The following is a 19,714-nucleotide window of genomic DNA, read 5'->3' as shown; positions in this document are numbered from 1 at the left end:
TCTGACACGATATATTTTAATAAATTAACTGGAAGAAATGTAATTTATAAAACGTCCAAAATACAAGAGACCACGTCAGGATGGCCGAGCGGTCTAAGGCGCCAGACTCAAGGGGCTTACTTTCCTTCGTTCACAACGTGAATCTGTGTTTTCAGGTCCTCGTATGAGGGCGTGGGTTCGAATCACACTTCTGACACGATATATTTTAATAAATTAACTGCAAGAGATGTAATTTATAAAACGTCCAAATACAATAGACCACGTCAGGATTGCCGAGCGGTCTAAGGCGCCAGACTTAAGGGGCTTAGTTCTTTCGTTCACAACGTGAATCCGTGTATTCTGGTCCTCGTTTGAGGGCAAGGGTTCAAATCCCACTTTTGACACGATATGTTTTATGAAATTAACTAGAAGAGATGTAATTTATAAATCGTCCAAATTACAAGAGAACACGTCAGAATGGCCGAGCGGTCTAAGGCGCCAGACTCAAGGGGCTTAGTTTCCTCCGTTCACAACGTGAATCTGTGTTTTCTGGTCCTCGTATAAGGGCGGGGGTTCGAATCCCACTTCTGACACGATATATTTTAATAAATTAACTGGAAGAAATGTAATTTATAAAACGTCCAAAATACAAGAGACCACGTCAGGATGGCCGAGCGGTCTAAGGCGCCAGACTCAAGGGGGTTAGTTTCCTTCGTTCACAACGTGAATCTGTGTTTTCTGGTCCTCGTATGAGGGCGTGGGTTCGAATCCCACTTCTGACACGATATATTTTAATAAATTAACTGGAAGAAATGTAATTTATAAAACGTCCAAAATACAAGAGACCATGTCAGTATGGCCGAGCGGTCTAAGGCGCCAGACTCAAGGGGCTTACTTTCCTTCTTTCGCAACGTGAATCTGTGTTTTCTGGTCCTCGTATAAGGGCGTGGGTTCGAATCACACTTCTGACACGATATATTTTAATAAATTAACTGCAAGAGATGTAATTTATAAAACGTCCAAATACAATAGACCACGTCAGGATTGCCGAGCGGTCTAAGGCGCCAGACTTAAGGGGCTTAGTTCTTTCGTTCACAACGTGAATCCGTGTATTCTGGTCCTCGTTTGAGGGCAAGGGTTCAAAGCCCACTTTTGACACGATATGTTTTATGAAATTAACTAGAAGAGATGTAATTTATAAATCGTCCAAATTACAAGAGACCACGTCAGAATGGCCGAGCGGTCTAAGGCGCCAGACTGAAGGGGCTTAGTTTCCTCCGTTCAAAACGTGAATCTGTGTTTTCTGGTCCTCGTATAAGGGCGTGGGTTCGAATCCCACTTCTGACACGATATGTTTTAATAAATTAACTAGAAGAGATGTAATTTATAAAACGTCAAAATTAAAAGAGACTACGTTAGGAGGGCCCAGCGGTCTAAGGCGCCAGACTTTAGGGGGTTAGTTTCCTTCGTTCACAACGTGAATCTTTGTTTTCTGGTCCTCGTATGAGGGCGTGGGTTCGAATCCCACTTCTGATACGATATATTTTAATAAATTAACTGGAAGAGATGTAATTTATAAAACGTTCAAATTACGATAGACCACGTCAGGATGGCCGAGCGGTCTAAGGCGCCAGACTCAAAGGCTTAGTTTCCTTCGTTCACAACGTGAATCTGTGATTTCTGGTGCTCGTATAAGGGCGTGGGTTCCAATCCCACTTTTGACACGATATATTTTAATAAATTAGCTGCAAGAGATGTAATTTATAAAACGTTCAAATTACGATAGACCACGTCAGGATGGCCGAGCGGTCTAAGGCGCCAGACTCAAAGGCTTAGTTTCCTTCGTTCACAACGTGAATCTGTGTTTTCTGGTGCTCGTATAAGGGCGTGGGTTCCAATCCCACTTCTGACACGATATGTTTTATGAAATTAACTGGAAGAGATGTAATTTAAAAAACGTCCAAATTAAAAGAGACCACGTTGGGATGGCGGAGCGGTCTAAGGCGCCATACTCAAGGGGGTTAGTTTCCTTCGTTCACGACGTGAATCTGTGTTTTCTGGTCCTCGTATGAGGGCGTGGGTTCGAATCCCACTTCTGACACGATATATTTTAATAAATTAACTGGAAGAAATGTAATTTATAAAACGTCCAAAATACAAGGGACCACGTCAGTATGGCCGAGCGGTCTAAGGCGCCAGACTCAAGGGGCTTACTTTCCTTCGTTCACAACGTGAATCTGTGTTTTCTGGTCCTCGTATGAGGGCGTGGGTTCGAATCCCACTTCTGACACGATATATTTTAATAAATTAACTGCAAGAGATGTAATTTATAAAACGTCCAAATAACAATTGACCACGTCAGGATGGCCGTGTGGTCTAAGGCGCCAGACTTAAGGGGCTTAGTTCTTTTGTTCACAACGTGAATCCGTGTATTCTGGTCCTCGTTTGAGGGCAAGGGTTCAAATCCCACTTCTGACACGATATGTTGTATGAAATTAACTAGAAGAGATGTAATTTATAAATCGTCCAAATTACAAGAGACCACGTCAGGATGGCCGAGCGGTCTAAGGCGCCAGACTCAAGGGGCTTAGTTTCCTTCGTTCACAACGTGAATCTGTGTTTTCTAGTCCTCGTATAAGGGCGTGGGTTTGAATGACACTTCTGACACGATATGTTTTATGAAATTAACTAGAAGAGATGTAATTTATAAATCGTCCAAATTACAATAGACCACGTCAGGATAGCCGAGCGGTCTAAGGCGCCAGACTCAAGAGGCTTAGTTTCCTTCGTTCACAACGTGAATCTGTGTTTTCTGGTCCTCGTATGAGGGCGTGGGTTCGAATATCACTTCTGACACGATATATTTTAATAAATTATTTGCAAGAGATGTAATTTATAAAACCTCCAAATTACAAGAGACCACGTCAGGATGGCCGAGCGGTATAAGGCGCCAGACTCAAGGGGCTTACTTTCCTTCGTTCACAACGGGAATGTGTGTTTTCTCATCCTCGTATGAGGGCGTGGGTTCGAATCCCACTTCTGACACGATATATTTTAATAAATTAACTGGAAGAAATGTAATTTATAAAACGTCCAAAATACAAGAGACCACGTCAGGATGGCCGAGCGGTCTAAGGCGCCAGACTCAAGGGGCTTACTTTCCTTCGTTCACAACGTGAATCTGTGTTTTCTGGTCCTCGTATGAGGGCGTGGGTTCGAATCCCACTTCTGACACGATGTATTTTAATAAATTAACTGCAAGAGATGTAATTTATAAAACGTCCAAATTACAATAGACCACGTCAGGATGGCCGAGCGGTCTAAGGCGCCAGACTCAAGGGGCTTACTTTCCTTCGTTCACAACGTGAATCTGCGTTTTCTGGTCCTCGTATGAGGGCGTGGGTTCGAATCCCACTTCTGACACGATATATTTTAATAAATTAACTGCAAGAGATGTAATTTATAAAACGTCCAAATTACAATAGCCCACGTCAGGATGGCCGAGCGGTCTAAGGCGCCAGACTCAAGGGGCTTGGTTTCCTTCGTTCACAACGTGAATCTGTGTTTTCTGGTCCTCGTATGAAGGCGTGGGTTCGAATCCCACTTCTGACACGATATATTTTAATAAATTATTTGCAAGAGATGTAATTTATAAAATCTCCAAATTACGAGACCACGTCAGGATGGCCGAGCGGTCTAAGGCGCCAGACTCAAGGGGCTTACTTTCCTTCGTTCACAACGTGAGTCTGTGTTTTGGTCCTCGTATGAGGGCGTGGGTTCGAAGCCCACTTCTGACACGATATAATTTAATAAATTAACTGCAAGAGATGAAATTTATAAAACGTCCAAAATACAAGAGACCACGTCAGGATGGTCGAGCGGTCTAAGGCGCCAGACTCAATGGGCTTACTTTTCTTCGTTCACAACGTGAATCTGTGTTTTCTGGTCCTCGTTTGAGGGCAAGGGTTCAAATCCCACTTCTGACACGATATATTTTAATAAATTAACTGCAAGAGATGTAATTTATAAAACGTCCAAATTACAATAGACCACGTCAGGATTGCCGAGCGGTCTAAGGCGCCAGACTTAAGGGGCTTAGTTCACAACGTGAATCCGTGTATTCTGGTCCTCGTTTGAGGGCAAGTGTTCAAATCCCACTTTTGACACGATATGTTTTATGAAATTAACTAGAAGAGATGTAATTTATAAATCGTCCAAATTACAAGAGACCACGTCAGGATGGCCGAGCGGTCTAAGGCGCCAGACTCAAGGGGCTTAGTTTCCTTCGTTCACAACGTGAATCTGTGTTTTCTGGTCCTCGTATAAGGGCGTGGGTTCGAATCCCACTTCTGACACGATATGTTTTAATAAATTAACTAGAAGAGATGTAATTTATAAAACGTCCAAATTACAAGAGACCACGTCAGGATGGCCGAGCGGTCTAAGGCGCCAGACTCAAGGGGGTTAGTTTCCTTCGTTCACAACGTGAATCTGTGTTTTCTGGTCCTCGTATGAGGGCGTGGGTTCGAATCCCACTTCTGACACGATATATTTTAATAAATTAACTGGAAGAAATGTAATTTATAAAACGTCCAAAATACAAGAGACCACGTCAGTATGGCCGAGCGGTCTATGGCGCCAGACTCAAGGGGCTTACTTTCCTTCTTTCACAACGTGAATCTGTGTTTTCTGGTCCTCGTATATGGGCGTGGGCTCGAATCCCACTTCTGACACGATATGTTTTAATAAATTAACTAGAAGAGATGTAATTTATAAAAACGTCGAAATTAAAAGAGACCACGTCAGGAGGGCCCAGCGGTCCAAGGCGCCAGACTTTAGGGGGTTAGTTTCCTTCGTTCGCAACGTGAATCTGTGTTTTCTGGTCCTCGTATGAGGGCGTGGGTTCGAATCCCACTTCTGACACGATATATTTTAATAAATTAACTGGAAGAGATGTAATTTATAAAACGTTCAAATTACGATAGACCACGTCAGGATAGCCGAGCGGTCTAAGGCGCCAGATTCAAAGGCTTAGTTTCCTTCGTTCACAACGTGAATCTGTGTTTTCTGGTCCTCGTATAAGGGCGTGGGTTCCAATGCCACTTTTGACACGATATATTTTAATAAATTAACTGCAAGAGATGTAATTTATAAAACCTCCAAATTACAAGAGACCACGTCAGGATGGCCGAGCGGTCTAAGGCACCAGACTCAAGGGGGTTAGTTTCCTTCGTTCACAACGTGAATCTGTGTTTTCTGGTCCTCGTTTGAGGGCAAGGGTTCAAATCCCACTTCTGACACGATATATTTTAATAAATTAACTGCAAGAGATGTAATTTATAAAACGTCCAAATTACAATAGACCACGTCAGGATTGCCGAGCGGTCTAAGGCGCCAGACTTAAGGGGCTTAGTTCACAACGTGAATCCGTGTATTCTGGTCCTCGTTTGAGGGCAAGGGTTCAAATCCCACTTTTGACACGATATGTTTTATGAAATTAACTAGAAGAGATGTAATTTATAAATCGTCCAAATTACAAGAGACCACGTCAGGATGGCCGAGCGGTCTAAGGCGCCAGACTCAAGGGGCTTAGTTTCCTTCGTTCACAACGTGAATCTGTGTTTTCTGGTCCTCGTATAAGGGCGTGGGTTCGAATCCCACTTCTGACACGATATGTTTTAATAAATTAACTAGAAGAGATGTAATTTATAAAACGTCCAAATTACAAGAGACCACGTCAGGATGGCCGAGCGGTCTAAGGCGCCAGACTCAAGGGGGTTAGTTTCCTTCGTTCACAACGTGAATCTGTGTTTTCTGGTCCTCGTATGAGGGCGTGGGTTCGAATCCCACTTCTGACACGATATATTTTAATAAATTAACTGGAAGAAATGTAATTTATAAAACGTCCAAAATACAAGAGACCACGTCAGTATGGCCGAGCGGTCTAAGGCACCAGACTCAAGGGGGTTAGTTTCCTTCGTTCACAACGTGAATCTGTGTTTTCTGGTCCTCGTTTGAGGGCAAGGGTTCAAATCCCACTTCTGACACGATATATTTTAATAAATTAACTGCAAGAGATGTAATTTATAAAACGTCCAAATTACAATAGACCACGTCAGGATTGCCGAGCGGTCTAAGGCGCCAGACTTAAGGGGCTTAGTTCACAACGTGAATCCGTGTATTCTGGTCCTCGTTTGAGGGCAAGGGTTCAAATCCCACTTTTGACACGATATGTTTTATGAAATTAACTAGAAGAGATGTAATTTATAAATCGTCCAAATTACAAGAGACCACGTCAGGATGGCCGAGCGGTCTAAGGCGCCAGACTCAAGGGGCTTAGTTTCCTTCGTTCACAACGTGAATCTGTGTTTTCTGGTCCTCGTATAAGGGCGTGGGTTCGAATCCCACTTCTGACACGATGTTTTAATAAATTAACTAGAAGAGATGTAATTTATAAAACGTCCAAATTACAAGAGACCACGTCAGGATGGCCGAGCGGTCTAAGGCGCCAGACTCAAGGGGGTTAGTTTCCTTCGTTCACAACGTGAATCTGTGTTTTCTGGTCCTCGTATGAGGGCGTGGGTTCGAATCCCACTTCTGACACGATATGTTTTAATAAATTAACTAGAAGAGATGTAATTTATAAAAACGTCGAAATTAAAAGAGACCACGTCAGGAGGGCCCAGCGGTCCAAGGCGCCAGACTTTAGGGGGTTAGTTTCCTTCGTTCGCAACGTGAATCTGTGTTTTCTGGTCCTCGTATGAGGGCGTGGGTTCGAATCCCACTTCTGACACGATATGTTTTAATAAATTAACTAGAAGAGATGTAATTTATAAAAACGTCGAAATTAAAAGAGACCACGTCAGGAGGGCCCAGCGGTCCAAGGCGCCAGACTTTAGGGGGTTAGTTTCCTTCGTTCGCAACGTGAATCTGTGTTTTCTGGTCCTCGTATGAGGGCGTGGGTTCGAATCCCACTTCTGACACGATATGTTTTAATAAATTAACTGGAAGAAATGTAATTTATAAAACGTCCAAAATACAAGAGACCACGTCAGTATGGCCGAGCGGTCTATGGCGCCAGACTCAAGGGGCTTACTTTCCTTCTTTCACAACGTGAATCTGTGTTTTCTGGTCCTCGTATATGGGCGTGGGTTCGAATCCCACTTCTGACACGATATGTTTTAATAAATTAACTAGAAGAGATGTAATTTATAAAACGTCCAAATTACAAGAGACCACGTCAGGATGGCCGAGCGGTCTAAGGCGCCAGACTCAAGGGGGTTAGTTTCCTTCGTTCACAACGTGAATCTGTGTTTTCTGGTCCTCGTATGAGGGCGTGGGTTCGAATCCCACTTCTGACACGATATGTTTTAATAAATTAACTAGAAGAGATGTAATTTATAAAAACGTCGAAATTAAAAGAGACCACGTCAGGAGGGCCCAGCGGTCCAAGGCGCCAGACTTTAGGGGGTTAGTTTCCTTCGTTCGCAACGTGAATCTGTGTTTTCTGGTCCTCGTATGAGGGCGTGGGTTCGAATCCCACTTCTGACACGATATGTTTTAATAAATTAACTAGAAGAGATGTAATTTATAAAAACGTCGAAATTAAAAGAGACCACGTCAGGAGGGCCCAGCGGTCCAAGGCGCCAGACTTTAGGGGGTTAGTTTCCTTCGTTCGCAACGTGAATCTGTGTTTTCTGGTCCTCGTATGAGGGCGTGGGTTCGAATCCCACTTCTGACACGATATGTTTTAATAAATTAACTAGAAGAGATGTAATTTATAAAAACGTCGAAATTAAAAGAGACCACGTCAGGAGGGCCCAGCGGTCCAAGGCGCCAGACTTTAGGGGGTTAGTTTCCTTCGTTCGCAACGTGAATCTGTGTTTTCTGGTCCTCGTATGAGGGCGTGGGTTCGAATCCCACTTCTGACACGATATGTTTTAATAAATTAACTGGAAGAAATGTAATTTATAAAACGTCCAAAATACAAGAGACCACGTCAGTATGGCCGAGCGGTCTATGGCGCCAGACTCAAGGGGCTTACTTTCCTTCTTTCACAACGTGAATCTGTGTTTTCTGGTCCTCGTATATGGGCGTGGGTTCGAATCCCACTTCTGACACGATATGTTTTAATAAATTAACTAGAAGAGATGTAATTTATAAAAACGTCCAAATTACAATAGACCACGTCAGGATGGACGAGCGGTCTAAGGCGCCAGACTTAAGGGGCTTAGTTCTTTCGTTCACAACGTCAATCCGTGTATTCTGGTCCTCGTTTGAGGGTAAGGGTTCAAATCCCACTTCTGACACGATATGTTTTATGAAATTAACTAGAAGAGATGTAATTTATAAATCGTCCAAAATACAAGAGACCTCGTCAGGATGGCCGAGCGGTCTAAGTCGCCAGACGCAAGGGGGTTAGTTTCCTTCGTTCACAACGTGAACCTGTGTTTTCTAGTCCTCGTATGAGGGCGTGAGTTCGTATCCCACTTCTGACACGATCTATTTTAATAAATTAACTGGAAGAAATGTAATTTATAAAACGACCAAAATACAAGAGACCACGTCAGTATGGCCGAGCGGTCTAAGGCGCCAGACTCAAGGGGCTTACTTTCCTTCGTTCACAACGTGAATCTGTGTTTTCTGGTCCTCGTATGAGGGCGTGGGTTCGAATCCCACTTCTGACACGAAATATTTTAATAAATTAACTGCAAGAGATGTAATTTATAAAACGTCCAAATAACAATTGACCACGTCAGGATGGCCGAGTGGTCTAAGGCGCCAGACTTAAGGGGCTTAGTTCTTTTGTTCACAACGTGAATCCGTGTATTCTGGTCCTCGTTTGAGGGCAAGGGTTCAAATCCCACTTCTGACACGATATGTTGTATGAAATTAACTAGAAGAGATGTAATTTATAAATCGTCCAAATTACAAGAGACCACGTCAGGATGGCCGAGCGGTCTAAGGCGCCAGACTCAAGGGGCTTAGTTTCCTTCGTTCACAACGTGAATCTGTGTTTTCTAGTCCTCGTATAAGGGCGTGGGTTTGAATGACACTTCTGACACGATATGTTTTATGAAATTAACTAGAAGAGATGTAATTTATAAAACGTCCAAATTACAATAGACCACGTCAGGATAGCCGAGCGGTCTAAAGCGCCAGACTCAAGAGGCTTAGTTTCCTTCGTTCACAACGTGAGTCTGTGTTTTCTGGTCCTCGTATGAGGGCGTGGGTTCGAATATCACTTCTGACACGATATATTTTAATAAATTATTTGCAAGAGATGTAATTTATAAAACCTCCAAATTACAATAGACCACGTCAGGATAGCCGAGCGGTATAAGGCGCCAGACTCAAGGGGCTTACTTTCCTTCGTTCACAACGGGAATGTGTGTTTTCTGGTCCTCGTATGAGGGCGTAGGTTCGAATCCCACTTCTGACACGATATATTTTAATAAATTAACTGCAAGAGATGTAATTTATAAAACGTCCAAATAACAATTGACCACGTCAGGATGGCCGAGTGGTCTAAGGCGCCAGACTTAAGGGGCTTAGTTCTTTTGTTCACAACGTGAATCCGTGTATTCTGGTCCTCGTTTGAGGGCAAGGGTTCAAATCCCACTTCTGACACGATATGTTGTATGAAATTAACTAGAAGAGATGTAATTTATAAATCGTCCAAATTACAAGAGACCACGTCAGGATGGCCGAGCGGTCTAAGGCGCCAGACTCAAGGGGCTTAGTTTCCTTCGTTCACAACGTGAATCTGTGTTTTCTAGTCCTCGTATAAGGGCGTGGGTTTGAATGACACTTCTGACACGATATGTTTTATGAAATTAACTAGAAGAGATGTAATTTATAAAACGTCCAAATTACAATAGACCACGTCAGGATAGCCGAGCGGTCTAAAGCGCCAGACTCAAGAGGCTTAGTTTCCTTCGTTCACAACGTGAGTCTGTGTTTTCTGGTCCTCGTATGAGGGCGTGGGTTCGAATATCACTTCTGACACGATATATTTTAATAAATTATTTGCAAGAGATGTAATTTATAAAACCTCCAAATTACAATAGACCACGTCAGGATAGCCGAGCGGTATAAGGCGCCAGACTCAAGGGGCTTACTTTCCTTCGTTCACAACGGGAATGTGTGTTTTCTGGTCCTCGTATGAGGGCGTGGGTTCGAATCCCACTTCTGACGCGATATATTTTAATAAATTAACTGGAAGAGATGTAATTATAAAACGTCCAAATTACAATAGCCCACGTCAGGATGGCCGAGCGGTCTAAGGCGCCAGACTCAAGGAGCTTAGTTTCCTTCGTTCACAACGTGAATCTGTGTTTTCTGGTCCTCGCATGAAGGCGTGGGTTCGAATCCCACTTCTGACACGATATATTTTAATAAATTATTTGCAAGAGATGTAATTTATAAAATCTCCAAATTACGAGACCACGTCAGGATGGCCGAGCGGTCTAAGGCGCCAGACTCAAGGGGCTTACTTTCCTTCGTTCACAACGTGAGTCTGTGTTTTGGTCCTCGTATGAGGGCGTGGGTTCGAAGCCCACTTCTGACACGATATAATTTAATAAATTAACTGCAAGAGATGTAATTTATAAAATGTCCAAAATGCAAGAGACCACGTCAGGATGGCCGAGCGGTCTAAGGCGCCAGACTCAATGGGCTTACTTTTCTTCGTTCACAACGTGAATCTGTGTTTTCTGGTCCTCGTATGAGGGCGTGGGTTCGAATCCCACTTCTGACACGATATATTTTAATAAATTAACTGCAAGAGATGTAATTTATAAAACGTCCAAATTACAATAGACCACGTCAGGATGGCCGAGCGGTCTAAGGCGCCAGACTCAAGGGGCATACTTTCCTTCGTTCACAACGTGAATCTGTGTTTTCTGGTCCTCGTTTAAGGGCGTGGGTTCGAATCCCACTTCTGACACGATATATTTTAATAAATTAACTGGAAGAAATGTAATTTATAAAACGTCCAAAATACAAGAGACCACGTCAGGATGGCCGAGCGGTCTAAGGCGCCAGACTCAAGGGGCTTACTTTCCTCCGTTCACAACGTGAATCTGTGTTTTCTGGTCCTCGTATGAGGGCGTGGGTTCGAATCCCACTTCTGACACGATATATTTTAATAAATTAACTGCAAGAGATGTAATCTATAAAACGTCCAAATTACAATAGACCACGTCAAGATGGCCGAGCGGTCTAAGGCGTCAGACTCAAGGGGCTTAGTTTCCTTCGTTCACAACGTGAATCTGTGTTTTCTGGTCCTCGTATAAGGGCGTGGGTTCGAATCTCACTTCTGACACGATATAATTTAATAAATTAACTGCAAGAGATGTAATTTATAAAACGTCCAAATTACAATAGACCACGTCAGGATTGCCGAGCGGTCTAAGGCGCCAGACTTAAGGGGCTTAGTTCTTTCGTTCACAACGTGAATCCGTGTATTCTGGTCCTCGTTTGAGGGCAAGCGTTCAAATCCCACTTCTGACACGATATGTTCTATGAATTTAACTAGAAGAGATGTAATTTATAAATCGTCAAAATTACAAAAGACCACGTCAGGATGGCCGAGCGGTCTAAGGCGCCAGACTCAAGGGGCTTACTTTCCTTCGTTCACAACGGGAATGTGTGTTTTCTGGTCCTCGTATGAGGGCGTGGGTTCGAATCCCACTTCTGACACGATATATTTTAATAAATTAACTGGAAGAAATGTAATTTATAAAACGTCCACAATACAAGAGACCACGTCAGGATGGCCGAGCGGTCTAAGGCGCCAGACTCAAGGGGCTTACTTTCCTCCGTTCACAACGTGAATCTGTGTTTTCTGGTCCTCGTATGAGGGCGTGGGTTCGAATCCCACTTCTGACACGATATATTTTAATAAATTAACTGGAAGAGATGTAATTATAAAACGTCCAAATTACAAGAGACCACGTCAGGATGGCCGAGCGGTCTAAGGCGCCAGACTCAAGGGGGTTAGTTTCCTTCGTTCACAACGTGTATCTGTGTTTTCTGGTCCTCGTATGAGGGCGTGGGTTCGAATCCCACTTCTGACACGATATATTTTAATAAATTAACTGCAAGAGATATAATTTATAAAACGTCCAAAATACAACAGACCACGTCAGGATGGCCGAGCGGTCTAAGGCGCCAGACTCAAGGGGCTTACTTTCCTTCGTTCACAACGTGAGTCTGTGCTTTGGTCCTCGTATGAGGGCGTGGGTTCGAAGCCCACTTCTGACACGATATAATTAAATAAATTAACTGCAAGAGATGTAATTTATAAAACGTCCAAATTACAATAGACCACGTCAGGATTGCCGAGCGGTCTAAGGCGCCAGACTTAAGGGGCTTAGTTCTTTCGTTCACAACGTGAATCCGTGTATTCTGGTCCTCGTTTGAGGGCGTGGGTTCGAATCCCACTTCTGACACGATATATTTTAATAAATTAACTGCAAAAGATGTAATTTATAAAACGTTCAAATTACAATAGACCACGTCAGGATGGCCGAGCGGTCTAAGGCGCCAAACTCAAGGGGCTTACTTTCCTTCGTTCACAACGTGAATCTGTGTTTTCTGGTCCTCGTATAAGGGCGTGGGTTCGAATCCCACTTCTGACACGATATGTTTTATGAAATTAACTGGAAGAGATGTAATTTATAAAACATCCAAATTACAAAAGACCACGTCAGGATGGCCGAGCGGTCTAAGGTGCCAGACTCAAGGGGCTTACTTTCCTTCGTTCAAAACGGGAATGTGTGTTTTCTGGTCCTCGTATGAGGGCGTGGGTTCGAATCTCACTTCTGACACGATATGTTTTATGAAATTAACTAGAAGAGATGTAATTTACAAATCGTCAAAATTACATGAGACCACGTCAGGATGGCCGAGCGGTCTAAGGCGCCAGACTCAAGGGGCTTACTTTCCTTCATTCACAACGTGAATGTGTGTTTTCTGGTCCTCGTATGAGGGCGTGGGTTCGAAACCCACTTCTGACACGATATATTTTAATAAATTAACTGCAAGAGATGTAATTTTTAAAACGTCCAAATTACAATAGACCACGTCAGGATGGCCGAGCGGTCTAAGGCGCCAGACTCAAGGGGCTTACTTTCCTTCGTTCACAACGTGAATCTGTGTTTTCTGGTCCTCGTATGAGGGCGTGGGTTCGAATCCCACTTCTGACACGATATAATTTAATAAATTAACTGTAAGAGACGTAATTTATAAAACGTCCAAATTACAATAGACCACGTCAGGATTGCCGAGCGGTCTAAGGCGCCAGACTTAAGGGGCTTAGTTCTTTCGTTCACAACGTGAATCCGTGTTTTCTGGTCCTCGTATAAGGGCGTGGGTTCGAATCCCACTTCTGACACGATATATTTTAATAAATTAACTGCAAGAGATGTAATTTATAAAACGTCCAAATTACAAAAGACCACGTCAGGATGGCCGAGCGGTCTAAGGTGCCAGACTCAAGGGGCTTACTTTCCCTCGTTCAAAACGGGAATGTGTATTTTCTGGTCCTCGTATGAGGGCGTGGGTTCGAATCCCACTTCTGACACGATATATTTTAATAAATTAACTGCAAGAGATGTAATTTATAAAACGTCCAAATTACAAGAGACCACGTCAGGATTGCCGAGCGGTCTAAGGTGCCAGACTCAAGGGGCTTACTTTCCTTCGTTCAAAACGGAAATGTGTGTTTTCTGGTCCTCGTATGAGGGCGTGGGTTCGAATCCCACTTCTGACACGATATATTTTAATAAATTAACTGCAAGAGATGTAATTTATAAAACGTCCAAATTACAAGAGACCACGTCAGGATGGCCGAGCGGGCCAAGGCGCCAGACTCAAGGGGCTTACTTTCCTTCGTTCACAAAGTGAGTCTGTGTTTTGGTCCTCGTATGAGGGCGTGGGTTCGAAGCCCACTTCTGACACGATATAATTTAATAAATTAACTGCAAGAGATGTAATTTATAAAACGTCCAAATTACAATAGACCACGTCAGGATTGCCGAGCGGTCTAAGGCGCCAGACTTAAGGGGCTTAGTTCTTTCGTTCACAACAAGAATCCGTGTATTCTGGTCCTCGTTTGAGGGCAAGGGTTCAAATCTCACTTCTGACACGATATGTTTTATGAAATTAACTAGAAGAGATGTAATTTATAAATCGTCCAAATTACAAAAGACCACGTCAGGATGGCCGAGCGGTCTAAGGTGCCAGACTCAAGGGGCTTACTTTCCTTCGTTCAAAACGGGAATGTGTGTTTTCTGGTCCTCGTATGAGGGCGTGGGTTCGAATCCCACTTCTGACACGATATATTTTAATAAATTAACTGCAAGAGATGTAATTTATAAAACGTCCAAATTACAATAGACCACGTCAGGATGGCCGAGCGGTCTAAGGCGCCAAACTCAAGGGGCTTACTTTCCTTCGTTCACAACGTGAATCTGTGTTTTCTGGTCCTCGTATAAGGGCGTGGGTTCGAATCCCACTTCTGACACGATATGTTCTATGAATTTAACTAGAAGAGATGTAATTTATAAATCGTCAAAATTACAAAAGACCACGTCAGGATGGCCGAGCGGTCTAAGGCGCCAGACTCAAGGGGCTTACTTTCCTTCGTTCACAACGGGAATGTGTGTTTTCTGGTCCTCGTATGAGGGCGTGGGTTCGAATCCCACTTCTGACACGATATATTTTAATAAATTAACTGGAAGAAATGTAATTTATAAAACGTCCACAATACAAGAGACCACGTCAGGATGGCCGAGCGGTCTAAGGCGCCAGACTCAAGGGGCTTACTTTCCTCCGTTCACAACGTGAATCTGTGTTTTCTGGTCCTCGTATGAGGGCGTGGGTTCGAATCCCACTTCTGACACGATATATTTTAATAAATTAACTGGAAGAGATGTAATTATAAAACGTCCAAATTACAAGAGACCACGTCAGGATGGCCGAGCGGTCTAAGGCGCCAGACTCAAGGGGGTTAGTTTCCTTCGTTCACAACGTGTATCTGTGTTTTCTGGTCCTCGTATGAGGGCGTGGGTTCGAATCCCACTTCTGACACGATATATTTTAATAAATTAACTGCAAGAGATATAATTTATAAAACGTCCAAAATACAACAGACCACGTCAGGATGGCCGAGCGGTCTAAGGCGCCAGACTCAAGGGGCTTACTTTCCTTCGTTCACAACGTGAGTCTGTGCTTTGGTCCTCGTATGAGGGCGTGGGTTCGAAGCCCACTTCTGACACGATATAATTAAATAAATTAACTGCAAGAGATGTAATTTATAAAACGTCCAAATTACAATAGACCACGTCAGGATTGCCGAGCGGTCTAAGGCGCCAGACTTAAGGGGCTTAGTTCTTTCGTTCACAACGTGAATCCGTGTATTCTGGTCCTCGTTTGAGGGCGTGGGTTCGAATCCCACTTCTGACACGATATATTTTAATAAATTAACTGCAAAAGATGTAATTTATAAAACGTTCAAATTACAATAGACCACGTCAGGATGGCCGAGCGGTCTAAGGCGCCAAACTCAAGGGGCTTACTTTCCTTCGTTCACAACGTGAATCTGTGTTTTCTGGTCCTCGTATAAGGGCGTGGGTTCGAATCCCACTTCTGACACGATATGTTTTATGAAATTAACTGGAAGAGATGTAATTTATAAAACATCCAAATTACAAAAGACCACGTCAGGATGGCCGAGCGGTCTAAGGTGCCAGACTCAAGGGGCTTACTTTCCTTCGTTCAAAACGGGAATGTGTGTTTTCTGGTCCTCGTATGAGGGCGTGGGTTCGAATCTCACTTCTGACACGATATGTTTTATGAAATTAACTAGAAGAGATGTAATTTACAAATCGTCAAAATTACATGAGACCACGTCAGGATGGCCGAGCGGTCTAAGGCGCCAGACTCAAGGGGCTTACTTTCCTTCATTCACAACGTGAATGTGTGTTTTCTGGTCCTCGTATGAGGGCGTGGGTTCGAAACCCACTTCTGACACGATATATTTTAATAAATTAACTGCAAGAGATGTAATTTTTAAAACGTCCAAATTACAATAGACCACGTCAGGATGGCCGAGCGGTCTAAGGCGCCAGACTCAAGGGGCTTACTTTCCTTCGTTCACAACGTGAATCTGTGTTTTCTGGTCCTCGTATGAGGGCGTGGGTTCGAATCCCACTTCTGACACGATATAATTTAATAAATTAACTGTAAGAGACGTAATTTATAAAACGTCCAAATTACAATAGACCACGTCAGGATTGCCGAGCGGTCTAAGGCGCCAGACTTAAGGGGCTTAGTTCTTTCGTTCACAACGTGAATCCGTGTTTTCTGGTCCTCGTATAAGGGCGTGGGTTCGAATCCCACTTCTGACACGATATATTTTAATAAATTAACTGCAAGAGATGTAATTTATAAAACGTCCAAATTACAAAAGACCACGTCAGGATGGCCGAGCGGTCTAAGGTGCCAGACTCAAGGGGCTTACTTTCCCTCGTTCAAAACGGGAATGTGTATTTTCTGGTCCTCGTATGAGGGCGTGGGTTCGAATCCCACTTCTGACACGATATATTTTAATAAATTAACTGCAAGAGATGTAATTTATAAAACGTCCAAATTACAAGAGACCACGTCAGGATTGCCGAGCGGTCTAAGGTGCCAGACTCAAGGGGCTTACTTTCCTTCGTTCAAAACGGAAATGTGTGTTTTCTGGTCCTCGTATGAGGGCGTGGGTTCGAATCCCACTTCTGACACGATATATTTTAATAAATTAACTGCAAGAGATGTAATTTATAAAACGTCCAAATTACAAGAGACCACGTCAGGATGGCCGAGCGGGCCAAGGCGCCAGACTCAAGGGGCTTACTTTCCTTCGTTCACAAAGTGAGTCTGTGTTTTGGTCCTCGTATGAGGGCGTGGGTTCGAAGCCCACTTCTGACACGATATAATTTAATAAATTAACTGCAAGAGATGTAATTTATAAAACGTCCAAATTACAATAGACCACGTCAGGATTGCCGAGCGGTCTAAGGCGCCAGACTTAAGGGGCTTAGTTCTTTCGTTCACAACAAGAATCCGTGTATTCTGGTCCTCGTTTGAGGGCAAGGGTTCAAATCTCACTTCTGACACGATATGTTTTATGAAATTAACTAGAAGAGATGTAATTTATAAATCGTCCAAATTACAAAAGACCACGTCAGGATGGCCGAGCGGTCTAAGGTGCCAGACTCAAGGGGCTTACTTTCCTTCGTTCAAAACGGGAATGTGTGTTTTCTGGTCCTCGTATGAGGGCGTGGGTTCGAATCCCACTTCTGACACGATATATTTTAATAAATTAACTGCAAGAGATGTAATTTATAAAACGTCCAAATTACAATAGACCACGTCAGGATGGCCGAGCGGTCTAAGGCGCCAAACTCAAGGGGCTTACTTTCCTTCGTTCACAACGTGAATCTGTGTTTTCTGGTCCTCGTATAAGGGCGTGGGTTCGAATCCCACTTCTGACACGATATGTTTTATGAAATTAACTGGAAGAGATGTAATTTATAAAACGTCCAAATTACAAAAGACCACGTCAGGATGGCCGAGCGGTCTAAGGTGCCAGACTCAAGGGGCTTACTTTCCTTCGTTCAAAACGGGAATGTGTGTTTTCTGGTCCTCGTATGAGGGCGTGGGTTCGAATCCCACTTCTGACACGATATGTTTTATGAAATTAACTAGAAGAGATGTAATTTACAAATCGTCAAAATTTCAAGAGACCACGTCAGGATGGCCGAGCGGTCTAAGGCGCCAGACTCAAGGGGCTTACTTTCCTTCATTCACAACGTGAATGTGTGTTTTCTGGTCCTCGTATGAGGGTGTGGGTTCGAATCCCACTTCTGACACGATATATTTTAATAAATTAACTGCAAGAGATGTAATTTATAAAACGTCCAAATTACAATAGACCACGTCAGGATGGCCGAGCGGTCTAAGGCGCCAGACTCAAGGGGCTTAATTTCCTTCGTTCACAACGTGAATCTGTGTTTTCTGGTCCTCGTATGAGGGCGTGGGTTCGAATCCCACTTCTGACACGATACGTTTTATGAAATTAACTAGAAGAGATGTAATTTACAAATCGTCAAAATTACATGAGACCACGTCAGGATGGCCGAGCGGTCTAAGGCGCCAGACTCAAGGGGCTTACTTTCCTTCATTCACAACGTGAATGTGTGTTTTCTGGTCCTCGTATGAGGGCGTGGGTTCGAAACCCACTTCTGACACGATATATTTTAATAAATTAACTGCAAGAGATGTAATTTATAAAACGTCCAAATTACAATAGACCACGTCAGGATGGCCGAGCGGTCTAAGGCGCCAGACTCAAGGGGCTTACTTTCCTTCGTTCATAACGTGAATCTGTGTTTTCTGGTCCTCGTACGAGGGCGTGGGTTCGAATCCCACTTCTGACACGATATAATTTAATAAATTAACTGTAAGAGACGTAATTTATAAAACGTCCAAATTACAATAGACCACGTCAGGATTGCCGAGCGGTCTAAGGCGCCAGACTTAAGGGGCTTAGTTCTTTCGTTCACAACGTGAATCCGTGTTTTCTGGTCCTCGTATGAGGGCGTGGGTTCGAATCCCACTTCTGACACGATATATTTTAATAATTTAACTGCAAGAGATGTAATTTATAAAACGTCCAAATTACAAAAGACCACGTCAGGATGGCCGAGCGGTCTAAGGTGCCAGACTCAAGGGGCTTACTTTCCTTCGTTCAAAACGGGAATGTGTACTTTCTGGTCCTCGTATGAGGGCGTGGGTTCGAATCCCACTTCTGACACGATATATTTTAATAAATTAACTGCAAGAGATGTAATTTATAAAACGTCCAAATTACAATAGACCACGTCAGGATGGCCGAGCGGTCTAAGGCGCCAGACTCAAGGGGCTTAGTTTCCTTCGTTCACAACGTGAATCTGTATTTTCTGGTCCTCGTATAAGGGCGTGGGTTCGAATCCCACTTCTGACACGATATGTTTTATGAAATTAACTAGAAGAGATGTAATTTATAAATCGTCAAAATTACAAGAGACCACGTCAGGATGGCCGAGCGGTCTAAGGCGCCAGACTCAAGGGGCTTACTTTCCTTCATTCACAACGTGAATGTGTGTTTTCTGGTCCTCGTATGAGGGCGTGGGTTCGAATCCCACTTCTGACACGATATATTTTAATAAATTAACTGGAAGAGATGTAATTAATAAAACGTCCAAATTACAAGAGACCACGTCAGGATGGCCGAGCGGTCTAAGGTGCCAGACTCAAGGGGCTTACTTTCCCTCGTTCAAAACGGGAATGTGTATTTTCTGGTCCTCGTATGAGGGCGTGGGTTCGAATCCCACTTCTGACACGATATATTTTAATAAATTAACTGCAAGAGATGTAATTTATAAAACGTCCAAATTACAAGAGACCACGTCAGGATTGCCGAGCGGTCTAAGGTGCCAGACTCAAGGGGCTTACTTTCCTTCGTTCAAAACGGAAATGTGTGTTTTCTGGTCCTCGTATGAGGGCGTGGGTTCGAATCCCACTTCTGACACGATATATTTTAATAAATTAACTGCAAGAGATGTAATTTATAAAACGTCCAAATTACAAGAGACCACGTCAGGATGGCCGAGCGGGCCAAGGCGCCAGACTCAAGGGGCTT

General features: G+C 43.5%; 37 non-coding genes across 37 annotated transcripts; all 37 read left to right on the top strand.

Moving 5' to 3' along the window:
* Window positions 1–639: 639 nt before the first annotated feature.
* TRNAL-CAA (transfer RNA leucine (anticodon CAA)) lies at window positions 640–761 on the top strand. Its single transcript has 2 exons — window positions 640–677; window positions 716–761. It is a non-coding gene; the product is annotated as a tRNA-Leu (tRNA).
* A 1,386-nt stretch (window positions 762–2,147) lies between these two features.
* Window positions 2,148–2,269, top strand: TRNAL-CAA (transfer RNA leucine (anticodon CAA)). The gene is made up of 2 exons: window positions 2,148–2,185; window positions 2,224–2,269. It is a non-coding gene; the product is annotated as a tRNA-Leu (tRNA).
* An 822-nt stretch (window positions 2,270–3,091) lies between these two features.
* Window positions 3,092–3,213, top strand: TRNAL-CAA (transfer RNA leucine (anticodon CAA)). Its single transcript has 2 exons — window positions 3,092–3,129; window positions 3,168–3,213. It is a non-coding gene; the product is annotated as a tRNA-Leu (tRNA).
* Window positions 3,214–3,280: 67 nt separating this feature from the next.
* On the top strand, window positions 3,281–3,402 carry TRNAL-CAA (transfer RNA leucine (anticodon CAA)). Its single transcript has 2 exons — window positions 3,281–3,318; window positions 3,357–3,402. It is a non-coding gene; the product is annotated as a tRNA-Leu (tRNA).
* A 67-nt stretch (window positions 3,403–3,469) lies between these two features.
* On the top strand, window positions 3,470–3,591 carry TRNAL-CAA (transfer RNA leucine (anticodon CAA)). The gene is made up of 2 exons: window positions 3,470–3,507; window positions 3,546–3,591. It is a non-coding gene; the product is annotated as a tRNA-Leu (tRNA).
* Window positions 3,592–4,401: 810 nt separating this feature from the next.
* On the top strand, window positions 4,402–4,523 carry TRNAL-CAA (transfer RNA leucine (anticodon CAA)). The gene is made up of 2 exons: window positions 4,402–4,439; window positions 4,478–4,523. It is a non-coding gene; the product is annotated as a tRNA-Leu (tRNA).
* A 1,192-nt stretch (window positions 4,524–5,715) lies between these two features.
* TRNAL-CAA (transfer RNA leucine (anticodon CAA)) lies at window positions 5,716–5,837 on the top strand. The gene is made up of 2 exons: window positions 5,716–5,753; window positions 5,792–5,837. It is a non-coding gene; the product is annotated as a tRNA-Leu (tRNA).
* Window positions 5,838–6,460: 623 nt separating this feature from the next.
* TRNAL-CAA (transfer RNA leucine (anticodon CAA)) lies at window positions 6,461–6,582 on the top strand. Its single transcript has 2 exons — window positions 6,461–6,498; window positions 6,537–6,582. It is a non-coding gene; the product is annotated as a tRNA-Leu (tRNA).
* Window positions 6,583–7,218: 636 nt separating this feature from the next.
* Window positions 7,219–7,340, top strand: TRNAL-CAA (transfer RNA leucine (anticodon CAA)). Its single transcript has 2 exons — window positions 7,219–7,256; window positions 7,295–7,340. It is a non-coding gene; the product is annotated as a tRNA-Leu (tRNA).
* A 1,204-nt stretch (window positions 7,341–8,544) lies between these two features.
* Window positions 8,545–8,666, top strand: TRNAL-CAA (transfer RNA leucine (anticodon CAA)). Its single transcript has 2 exons — window positions 8,545–8,582; window positions 8,621–8,666. It is a non-coding gene; the product is annotated as a tRNA-Leu (tRNA).
* A 1,388-nt stretch (window positions 8,667–10,054) lies between these two features.
* TRNAL-CAA (transfer RNA leucine (anticodon CAA)) lies at window positions 10,055–10,176 on the top strand. Its single transcript has 2 exons — window positions 10,055–10,092; window positions 10,131–10,176. It is a non-coding gene; the product is annotated as a tRNA-Leu (tRNA).
* A 66-nt stretch (window positions 10,177–10,242) lies between these two features.
* TRNAL-CAA (transfer RNA leucine (anticodon CAA)) lies at window positions 10,243–10,364 on the top strand. Its single transcript has 2 exons — window positions 10,243–10,280; window positions 10,319–10,364. It is a non-coding gene; the product is annotated as a tRNA-Leu (tRNA).
* Window positions 10,365–10,616: 252 nt separating this feature from the next.
* TRNAL-CAA (transfer RNA leucine (anticodon CAA)) lies at window positions 10,617–10,738 on the top strand. Its single transcript has 2 exons — window positions 10,617–10,654; window positions 10,693–10,738. It is a non-coding gene; the product is annotated as a tRNA-Leu (tRNA).
* A 67-nt stretch (window positions 10,739–10,805) lies between these two features.
* TRNAL-CAA (transfer RNA leucine (anticodon CAA)) lies at window positions 10,806–10,927 on the top strand. Its single transcript has 2 exons — window positions 10,806–10,843; window positions 10,882–10,927. It is a non-coding gene; the product is annotated as a tRNA-Leu (tRNA).
* A 67-nt stretch (window positions 10,928–10,994) lies between these two features.
* Window positions 10,995–11,116, top strand: TRNAL-CAA (transfer RNA leucine (anticodon CAA)). Its single transcript has 2 exons — window positions 10,995–11,032; window positions 11,071–11,116. It is a non-coding gene; the product is annotated as a tRNA-Leu (tRNA).
* Window positions 11,117–11,560: 444 nt separating this feature from the next.
* On the top strand, window positions 11,561–11,682 carry TRNAL-CAA (transfer RNA leucine (anticodon CAA)). The gene is made up of 2 exons: window positions 11,561–11,598; window positions 11,637–11,682. It is a non-coding gene; the product is annotated as a tRNA-Leu (tRNA).
* A 67-nt stretch (window positions 11,683–11,749) lies between these two features.
* TRNAL-CAA (transfer RNA leucine (anticodon CAA)) lies at window positions 11,750–11,871 on the top strand. The gene is made up of 2 exons: window positions 11,750–11,787; window positions 11,826–11,871. It is a non-coding gene; the product is annotated as a tRNA-Leu (tRNA).
* Window positions 11,872–11,937: 66 nt separating this feature from the next.
* TRNAL-CAA (transfer RNA leucine (anticodon CAA)) lies at window positions 11,938–12,059 on the top strand. The gene is made up of 2 exons: window positions 11,938–11,975; window positions 12,014–12,059. It is a non-coding gene; the product is annotated as a tRNA-Leu (tRNA).
* An 820-nt stretch (window positions 12,060–12,879) lies between these two features.
* TRNAL-CAA (transfer RNA leucine (anticodon CAA)) lies at window positions 12,880–13,001 on the top strand. The gene is made up of 2 exons: window positions 12,880–12,917; window positions 12,956–13,001. It is a non-coding gene; the product is annotated as a tRNA-Leu (tRNA).
* A 67-nt stretch (window positions 13,002–13,068) lies between these two features.
* On the top strand, window positions 13,069–13,190 carry TRNAL-CAA (transfer RNA leucine (anticodon CAA)). Its single transcript has 2 exons — window positions 13,069–13,106; window positions 13,145–13,190. It is a non-coding gene; the product is annotated as a tRNA-Leu (tRNA).
* A 255-nt stretch (window positions 13,191–13,445) lies between these two features.
* On the top strand, window positions 13,446–13,567 carry TRNAL-CAA (transfer RNA leucine (anticodon CAA)). The gene is made up of 2 exons: window positions 13,446–13,483; window positions 13,522–13,567. It is a non-coding gene; the product is annotated as a tRNA-Leu (tRNA).
* Window positions 13,568–14,198: 631 nt separating this feature from the next.
* On the top strand, window positions 14,199–14,320 carry TRNAL-CAA (transfer RNA leucine (anticodon CAA)). Its single transcript has 2 exons — window positions 14,199–14,236; window positions 14,275–14,320. It is a non-coding gene; the product is annotated as a tRNA-Leu (tRNA).
* Window positions 14,321–14,576: 256 nt separating this feature from the next.
* Window positions 14,577–14,698, top strand: TRNAL-CAA (transfer RNA leucine (anticodon CAA)). Its single transcript has 2 exons — window positions 14,577–14,614; window positions 14,653–14,698. It is a non-coding gene; the product is annotated as a tRNA-Leu (tRNA).
* Window positions 14,699–14,765: 67 nt separating this feature from the next.
* TRNAL-CAA (transfer RNA leucine (anticodon CAA)) lies at window positions 14,766–14,887 on the top strand. Its single transcript has 2 exons — window positions 14,766–14,803; window positions 14,842–14,887. It is a non-coding gene; the product is annotated as a tRNA-Leu (tRNA).
* Window positions 14,888–14,953: 66 nt separating this feature from the next.
* On the top strand, window positions 14,954–15,075 carry TRNAL-CAA (transfer RNA leucine (anticodon CAA)). The gene is made up of 2 exons: window positions 14,954–14,991; window positions 15,030–15,075. It is a non-coding gene; the product is annotated as a tRNA-Leu (tRNA).
* Window positions 15,076–15,895: 820 nt separating this feature from the next.
* Window positions 15,896–16,017, top strand: TRNAL-CAA (transfer RNA leucine (anticodon CAA)). Its single transcript has 2 exons — window positions 15,896–15,933; window positions 15,972–16,017. It is a non-coding gene; the product is annotated as a tRNA-Leu (tRNA).
* A 67-nt stretch (window positions 16,018–16,084) lies between these two features.
* Window positions 16,085–16,206, top strand: TRNAL-CAA (transfer RNA leucine (anticodon CAA)). The gene is made up of 2 exons: window positions 16,085–16,122; window positions 16,161–16,206. It is a non-coding gene; the product is annotated as a tRNA-Leu (tRNA).
* A 255-nt stretch (window positions 16,207–16,461) lies between these two features.
* Window positions 16,462–16,583, top strand: TRNAL-CAA (transfer RNA leucine (anticodon CAA)). Its single transcript has 2 exons — window positions 16,462–16,499; window positions 16,538–16,583. It is a non-coding gene; the product is annotated as a tRNA-Leu (tRNA).
* Window positions 16,584–17,214: 631 nt separating this feature from the next.
* TRNAL-CAA (transfer RNA leucine (anticodon CAA)) lies at window positions 17,215–17,336 on the top strand. The gene is made up of 2 exons: window positions 17,215–17,252; window positions 17,291–17,336. It is a non-coding gene; the product is annotated as a tRNA-Leu (tRNA).
* A 256-nt stretch (window positions 17,337–17,592) lies between these two features.
* On the top strand, window positions 17,593–17,714 carry TRNAL-CAA (transfer RNA leucine (anticodon CAA)). The gene is made up of 2 exons: window positions 17,593–17,630; window positions 17,669–17,714. It is a non-coding gene; the product is annotated as a tRNA-Leu (tRNA).
* A 67-nt stretch (window positions 17,715–17,781) lies between these two features.
* Window positions 17,782–17,903, top strand: TRNAL-CAA (transfer RNA leucine (anticodon CAA)). Its single transcript has 2 exons — window positions 17,782–17,819; window positions 17,858–17,903. It is a non-coding gene; the product is annotated as a tRNA-Leu (tRNA).
* A 67-nt stretch (window positions 17,904–17,970) lies between these two features.
* Window positions 17,971–18,092, top strand: TRNAL-CAA (transfer RNA leucine (anticodon CAA)). The gene is made up of 2 exons: window positions 17,971–18,008; window positions 18,047–18,092. It is a non-coding gene; the product is annotated as a tRNA-Leu (tRNA).
* A 67-nt stretch (window positions 18,093–18,159) lies between these two features.
* On the top strand, window positions 18,160–18,281 carry TRNAL-CAA (transfer RNA leucine (anticodon CAA)). The gene is made up of 2 exons: window positions 18,160–18,197; window positions 18,236–18,281. It is a non-coding gene; the product is annotated as a tRNA-Leu (tRNA).
* Window positions 18,282–18,348: 67 nt separating this feature from the next.
* TRNAL-CAA (transfer RNA leucine (anticodon CAA)) lies at window positions 18,349–18,470 on the top strand. The gene is made up of 2 exons: window positions 18,349–18,386; window positions 18,425–18,470. It is a non-coding gene; the product is annotated as a tRNA-Leu (tRNA).
* Window positions 18,471–18,725: 255 nt separating this feature from the next.
* Window positions 18,726–18,847, top strand: TRNAL-CAA (transfer RNA leucine (anticodon CAA)). Its single transcript has 2 exons — window positions 18,726–18,763; window positions 18,802–18,847. It is a non-coding gene; the product is annotated as a tRNA-Leu (tRNA).
* A 256-nt stretch (window positions 18,848–19,103) lies between these two features.
* On the top strand, window positions 19,104–19,225 carry TRNAL-CAA (transfer RNA leucine (anticodon CAA)). Its single transcript has 2 exons — window positions 19,104–19,141; window positions 19,180–19,225. It is a non-coding gene; the product is annotated as a tRNA-Leu (tRNA).
* A 67-nt stretch (window positions 19,226–19,292) lies between these two features.
* TRNAL-CAA (transfer RNA leucine (anticodon CAA)) lies at window positions 19,293–19,414 on the top strand. Its single transcript has 2 exons — window positions 19,293–19,330; window positions 19,369–19,414. It is a non-coding gene; the product is annotated as a tRNA-Leu (tRNA).
* Window positions 19,415–19,714: the final 300 nt, after the last annotated feature.

This window comes from Phalangium opilio, unplaced genomic scaffold (assembly GCF_054372755.1).
Source record: "Phalangium opilio isolate 3A_F unplaced genomic scaffold, DU_Popi_V2 ptg000098l_1, whole genome shotgun sequence".
NCBI classification, from domain to species: domain Eukaryota; kingdom Metazoa; phylum Arthropoda; class Arachnida; order Opiliones; family Phalangiidae; genus Phalangium; species Phalangium opilio.
Note: the sequence above shows the minus strand (reverse complement) of the source record. Positions and strands in the feature narration are given on the sequence as shown.